We start from the raw sequence: 7,762 nt of genomic DNA on the forward strand, positions 1-7,762 counted from the left end.
GACACTAGTTCAAGAAGTGCTAAACATAGGGAGTACACTCACGAAAGTAGAGATGCATCTATGTGGTTTTTAGTGATTCATTTCATGTAATTTCATTGAAGAAATGAACTTGTAGCTAATTTCATAACCATGAGAATATGTATGGATTAGTTATAAGTATAATTGATTCACTACGAAAGTAGGATTCAAATGCATAAGGAAATTACACCATAATTAGCCTAGATGTAGTATTCAATGATCCAATTATAGCACTTGCATGAGTAGTTACGGATACCACAACCTAAGGAGCTTTCATTTGCTATTTTCTTGCATAATTTCAGTAGGTTTTAATTTGTTATAATTCATTGATAGTCTAAATAATAGAGAAGCTTTAGTAGTACCGGTAATTGCAATCTTCCTTGTGGGATCGACCCTTAATACCCTATACTCGCTCACGATTCGTATACTTGCGATAAATCGCGTGTGGGGTATTTAGGAGTTTATAAATGTAAAACTTGATTAGGATGAGTTTAATTGTATATGTATACTCCGCGCACGTCAAAAACTTAGAAATCAAGGCTGAAATTCAAGCCCTTGTTTTCGGCCAGCAAGCAACAAATTTCCCAATTTTCAACCAAACATATCTAGCAAATCCATAAGGTTTCATCACCAACATAATAATAGATATATAAAGTCAAATCTCAACAAGAAAACCACCATAATTGCATATATATCCAAACCCTAAGAACTCAAGTATCAAGTTCGAGAATCATCAACTTGGGAGACTTCCAAGATTCACCATTGTCTTTAATCCCACAAAACTAACTTATTTTAAACAAAAGGTAAAGAAAGAAGGATAATCTAGCATTTTTACCTCTTTTGCTTCTCAAAGCATAGTGAAAAGCAACCTACAACCCACCAAATCTTCTTCTCTTCCAAGTTTAAGCCAAGGTTGGTGGTATGATCAAGATCTTCCCTTCCTTCCCATAAATCTAAACAAGATTGAAGTTAGAATTGATGAAGTTTCTCTTCCCTTTTCTTCCTAAAGCTCTCAGCCCTCTCTCTATCTCTTTCTCTTGTTGTTTTGTTTTTTTTTTTTTGACAGACAAGAAATGGTAAGAAAGGTTTGGTCAAAGAAGTCTTTAAAGAACAAAGCGTGGTTCCTATTGCGCCACATGTCCAATTCTCATACCTTCTTGCTTCAAATATCTCATCTCTCTCTTATTGCACTAAACTCCCTCTTTTTTTCACTAAAGTTTCCTTACACACCTTACTAAAAGTCACAGTCACCCCATTCACTAACTCCCACATGTAACAATTAATAAATTCATTAAAGCTAAAATTATTTTCAAATCAATAAACAAATAAATAAGTAATTAAATGAATAAAATGCAATGTAGTAAAAACGGGAAAATGACAAAAATTTTCAGATCCCCACACCCTCCCCCTTAAAAGAATTTCATTCTCGAAATTCTCACCTTGTCTTGCAAATAGTTCAGGATATTTCTTTTGTATTTCTTTCTCTACTTCCCAAGTTGCTTCTTCCATCTCGTGATTCTTCCAAAGAACTTTAACCAAGGGAATTTGCTTGTTTCTTAGTTCTTTCACCTTTCGATCTAGAAGTTGCACTGGTCGTTCCTCGTAGATTAAGATCTCATCAATTTCAATATCTTCTGGCTGGAGCACATGAGTTGGATCTGGGTGGTACTAAGTTCCAACAAAGTAATCTCAGCCCAAATCACATGGTTTCTATCTCAATTCAAGGGGAACATCCATGTATACCTTAGGTCAATGATTTAAGTAAATGGTAGTGCAAAAAATTTCTCATTTTCATCCACCAATTTGAGTTTAAAACTGCCCAAATCAATTTTGTTTCTAGGTTGGAAATCCTGCACCTAAACAAGAAAAATGAGGTTTTCACCTCTTAAAACTTGTCATTTTTCACTCAAATCCACCACTCATGCTATGGTTAAGGTATAATCAAGTGTTTAGGGCATTAACAAGATGATTTCACCATACAAAACCAAAAGTAAAACTAGTGAATCAACTCATGCATGCCATGTTTAAAGCATTAAAAGTTTAACAAGCCAAAAGGTATAAGTTCGCAGCCAACATTTTAGAGATAAAACTGGAGTTAAAGCTCAAAGAAAATGGTAGCTACTTATTCCCGATTTAAGCAGGAATTTTTTTCCTGTAAAATAGCATCCATTTGTCGAAAGCAAGGTCGAAATTTAACCATGGTTCATGGTTGGAAGTTTTCCTCCATAACAAGTTACATGTAAGTGGATTGCTAACCCAAAAACTCAACTTCTTTTCATGGTTCAAGTATAAATTATTCAATGCCTCATAGTGTGACTATAAGGCATAAATTCCTTTGAAAACTTCAACAGAAATGGAAGTTACAAGCTAGAAAACACAGCTTCTACCCTACGGTTCAGGCAAGAATATTCCAGCAAGTGTTTACTCACTTTCAATCATAAATCACACAGAAACATGCTCATAATACACAGACAAGTGCAAATCCAACATTTCCAGCCAAGTTTATACCAAAATATCCATTCAAAGTCTAGGAAATTTCCATCGCTTAAGTTAGCAAATGATATAACTGTGAAGGCAAGCATTAAATACAAGGCAAAATCAAAGATTATAGGGTATCTTTGACCAACACTTGCACAATTTTCAGTTCACAAAACAATACACAAAAGGGAAAAAAAATCCAATGTAGGTCGAAGAAACTTCAGTCTTTTTGGTACACAAAAAAACTAATTAACGTTATAAAGTGGCCTCTAATCAAATTGTAGAGATGGTTCTCTCTTCGATTCCTGATTCTCTCCTCCATTGGCTACTCCAGCCGTTGTCAGAATCGTAGATGTGCCTGTCCACGCATTCGTTCTTCAATACATAAGTAAGACAAATAACCAGAAGGCTTCCAAGGCCTAAGACTAGAACAGTCGGGACATATGCACAAAATGGCATCTTAATCAGTTCTTAATCAGAGTTTTTAGTTCTTTTATCTAGGCTAATAATTAATCAAAAAATATTGTATGAAGATTAATCACTTCTTCTAGTTCACGATCGATTAAAGATTAAATATTGTATAACTTCTTCGAGTTCACAATCGATGTCTTCACTTTGTTCACGGGAGTAGTTTGCATAATCAAGGAATGCTTATTAAGAAGGAAATTAACCAAACTAAAATTGAGTAACGTTAGTAAGACGCCCAAAATATGTTAAATTAGTAAACTAGCAATTTTTAGTGCAATGCAATTTCCAAAGTTCAAAACTTATGAAAAGGCTACATTTACGAAATATTAACACTTGAACTGCATTTTAATGAGTGCCTAGTGTTCACTTGTTAGATAACCCTTGTTTGACAACTATTTATATCAATAGCAATGATAATTTACAGCATTAGTATTAGAACTTGTATAATGTGTGAATTTAGTCCCTCTTAATTTTTTGGTACATGTAAGTTACAATGTGTAAATAAGAGTAATTGAACACTTTTTAAGTAATTTATAGGTTTAAAATTACTTTGTTTATAAGGTGTAAATTATGTTACCTAAACTTTAACTAGATGCTTGTTCTAAACTTTAATCATGTTTTACAATTTTCGTAATCTTTATGTAATCTCTATGGTTTTTATGAAGGTTATGTATTTAAATATTTTTAATTTATTTTCTTACACCATTTGTAAAACATTTGGGAGTAATCTAGGCTTGGCATTCTTTATGGATTAGATTTCTTTAGGCTGAAATATTGGGGACCAATTTGTCCCAATTGAACTATTTTGAGGACTATAATTGGTTCGGCCAAAACATTAGAGATCAAATTGGTTCACAAACCTAATACTGAGAATTGGAATTGCATCCTTACCGCTATCAAATTCCAAAATCCTTAGTTGCCAGGGGAAAATAAAGCCTAATAATGTTGGAGGTGCTTTGATAAGTGACAAATTTGTGCAACTTTTTGATGGGAAATTGTCATTTTTAGTCACTTTTGGGAAATTTAAGGTGAAACAAGTCATCTTTTTGTTTAAAATGTGGTGTTCAATAAGTTTATTAGAATCTTAAGTAGTTTATGTCCCTTTTATTTGCATCATGTCCATGATTTTTTGTTAGAATCCTAAAGTTTGTGAGGGTAGCGAGTTTCAATGGTGGTTCGAGTCACAAGAAAAAGAAAACGAAGAAATTTGTTGAAAAAAAGGTTGACTCGAATCCCTCCAAGGAATCTGGCTGGTTTTTTTTAAGAGGAATTGCTTGGAGGGATTTGAGGTAGTGAGTTGGATCGAAGAAACAAAATTCGAAGAAAAATAGGGGCAGAATTCGACCAATTTTTGGAGGGATTGTTGGAAGGATTCTAGTCAACAACATTTGTGGCTACAACTTGTCCAACTTTCTCATCTACATAATTTCACTTTTTTTAGGGACTTTTTGTAGCTCATTTGCACTTGTAATTATGACAGTTTGAGCTTCTAATAGTTTGAGCTTCTTGACATTTCTTGAGCAAGGAAAAAGAGAGCTTTTTAGTTCTTAATACTTTTTACTAGATATTTTTCTAAGAAGAAGTTGAAGAAATATTTCATTTATAAATGATAAAGTGCATTTTAGTGAGTTATTTCGCTAGTATTCTATAGTTGTTTGGACTAAATATTGCACTATTTGGTAGATTCTACTCATGTTTTGTGTTGGGTGTTAATTGCAGAAATTGGTGAAGAAAAGGTGCTGAAAATCAATTCCAAAAGACTTTCTGACAGTTAGGCGCGGGCACACCTAGTTCCAGCCTTCAAGTCCGGATTCTCGAGATTTGTTGCACGTGAGAGGCTTCCAAAATTGCATCAAGTAGTTGGTTACAAATTAGGAAGCTAGTGGGCCACTCCCAAGAAGAAGGAAAACTGAGAAAGTTGACTTGTAATAGAGATTTCTTTTAAGAATTTGATTGGTATTAGAATAATAATCAATTAGGAGTCAAAGTAGGAAAGAAATCGTGAGACGTTTGGTTTCCATCTTTTTTGGGTGGCCAGAAACGAAAAGGGGAGCATTGTACTCTTGGATCTTTGATTTTTCTTGCCTTTTGGGAAAATTGGGAAGAAAAGAACGAAAAAGCAATAGTCTCCTTCTTGTCTTTTACTTTTCCTCTGTTGACCGAATTTGTGAGACACAATTGAAAGTTTTTCCGAATTCTTTTGGCATGGCTGGTTCTCCACTAATGGAGAACTAAATTCTTATTTCTAGTCAAGGGGACAACTGAAGATTTAGTTCAACAATAACTATGAGATTTAAATTATTTTAATTGCTTCTTTCATTCATTGATATTTGTATGTTTTCTACTTTTAATGATTATGACTATTATGTATGATTGAATAGTTACGCAATATTTAATTATTTACGTAGTTTATTTGCTAATTGGGGGTAGTTGAATCCGTAATTGTTTGATTACTCGCATCCCGGTAGCAACTGAAATAATTGAATTTGTGTCGGAAAAACGTACAATCTAATTTAAATAAACCCTCGTAGCGTGTTTATTGATTAGAGTAGGGTTTCTCTAGTTTTTAATGCAATTGGGAATTAAATCCTATGGTCGTACCTAGGGTTATTTATAAATTAGAAAATAGTCAACGGTCGTACCTTGACTATCGAAACAGTAAGGAGAGACTCACTGTCAGATCGTATCGGTAGTTAAAAATCTACTTATTAATGAATGTTGGAATTATATGTGAATCGATGATCAGTTGCATGAACCATTTCTGAAGTGTATCCATGGCTAGAGTTTTCCTAATTATTTCTCTTAATTAATTATTTTTCACAGTTAATTTATTTAGTTGACAATTTATTAGCATTTAATTCTCAAACCCCCTGTTTGTCTTGACTTAAAAAGAAACGAACTTTTTCTCAGTCCCTGAGGAGACGACTCTACTTGCCACTGTTTACTAGTTAGTAAATTTTGTCAATTGTTTAATTCTGGTATATCGGATTAAGCAAACTCTTCGGAATCAGGGTGAATCAAATAACCTATTGCATATCCAAAGTCCCTACTCCAGTACCTGAAATTGATTATTGACTGCTTTTGGTGGTAGTTAGGTTCTTATTATTATTGCACAGGCTCGACACCTGTCAATTTTTGGCGCCGTTGCCGGAGACTGGTGCTTGAATTATTTGTTTCTTTTTGAGTTTATTTTATTTTTGATATTTTTGCTAGTTATGCCTCATTCTTCTCGTACAGGCGAATTGATATACGACCCTGAAGTTGAGAAGGCAGCGCATAGGCGAAGACAAGAGACCAAGAAACGCAAAGAGGGACAGTCATCTACTGCATACGATTCCGAAGACGACGAAGTTAGCATAGCCAACAACCAAACACTAAGGGAGTTGGCCGCCCCGAAGTTGACCCACCAGCCTTTATACATTACATTCCCAACTCTATCTGAGAATACTTCCTTCGAGCTAAAAGCAAGGTTAATTCATCTCTTACTCTCATTCCATGGTCTTTCTGGTGAGAAACCCTATAAACATATCCAGGAGTTCAAAGTGGTATGTTCTAGCATGAAACCTCCTGGAGTTACGGAAGAGCAGATTAAACTAAGAGCATTCCCTTTCTCTCTCAAGGATGTAACGAAAGATTAGCTATACTACCTACCCGCAGGTAGTATCACAACATGGGCACAGCTGAAAAAGAAATTTTTAGGGCAAATTATATTTTACCCCCCTATGGTTTAGCCTTTTTTTACATAATCTCTCTATAGTTTCAAAAACTATACATAACCCGCTCATGGTTTGGATTAAAGTGTCTAAATAACGGAAATAGTCATTCGTAACGAAACTTCTAAAAATGTCAAAATTACCTTTATAAATATATGACACACTAACCCCGTATGATTTTTATATTTTACCATATAACCCCTTTATGCTTTAATACTTTACCATATAATTCTCTTATGATTTTTAAAATATACACATAACCCCCCTTGGTTAATAAATAATTTTCAACTTTACATAAGGGTATTTTTGACATTTTAGGTGACTCCGTTAAGAATGATCATTCCCGTCACTTTGACACTTTAATTCAAAACATGAGGAGATTATGTATAGCTTTTGAAATTATAGGGGGGTTATATAAAAAAATGCAAAATCACAGGGGGATAAAGTGGAATTTGCCCAAATTTTTAGAAAAATTCTTCCCTGCATCCCGAGTTGCAAGTTTGAGAAAAGAGATATGCAGTATCAAGCAGTACCCCGGGGAGTCTTTATGTGATTATTGGGAAAGATTCAATAAGTTGTGCACTAGATACCCTCAACATCAAATTAATGAATAGTTATTGATCCAGTACTTCTATGAGGGGCTGCAATCATCTGACAAAAGTATTATTGATGCTGCGAGTGGAGGAGCACTGGCAAATAAGACGCCGAGAAAAGCAATGGAGCTTATTGAAGCAATAGCAGAAAATTCTCAGCAATTTGGCTTCCGTGAGAGTAACCCTACCCGCAGGGTCAACGAGGTAGAGACGTCATCCATTCAGCAGCAACTGTCGGAGTTGATGTCTTTTATTCGGCAACTAGCCGTGGGGAATGCGCAGCGAGCGAAGGTCTATGAAATTTGTACAAACGTGGACCACCCCACAGACGCATGTCCCATTTTGCAAAAAGATGGAGCTGAACAAGTAAACATAGCAGGAGGCGTGCCTGCGCTCCGTAGGCAGTATGACCCATACTCAAGCACGTATAATCCTGGTTGAAGAGACCATCCCAACTTCAGCTACGGGAACAGGCCGCAGAATTCATTTATG

The 7,762-nt window shown here is 35.0% G+C and overlaps 1 non-coding gene across 1 annotated transcript; it reads right to left on the reverse strand.

Moving 5' to 3' along the window:
- Positions 1-7,174: 7,174 nt before the first annotated feature.
- LOC113705091 (small nucleolar RNA R71) lies at positions 7,175-7,281 on the reverse strand. Its single transcript, XR_003451740.1, has one exon. It is a non-coding gene; the product is annotated as a small nucleolar RNA R71 (small nucleolar RNA).
- Positions 7,282-7,762: the final 481 nt, after the last annotated feature.

Source organism: Coffea arabica, chromosome 9e (assembly GCF_036785885.1).
Source record: "Coffea arabica cultivar ET-39 chromosome 9e, Coffea Arabica ET-39 HiFi, whole genome shotgun sequence".
Lineage (NCBI taxonomy): Eukaryota > Viridiplantae > Streptophyta > Magnoliopsida > Gentianales > Rubiaceae > Coffea > Coffea arabica.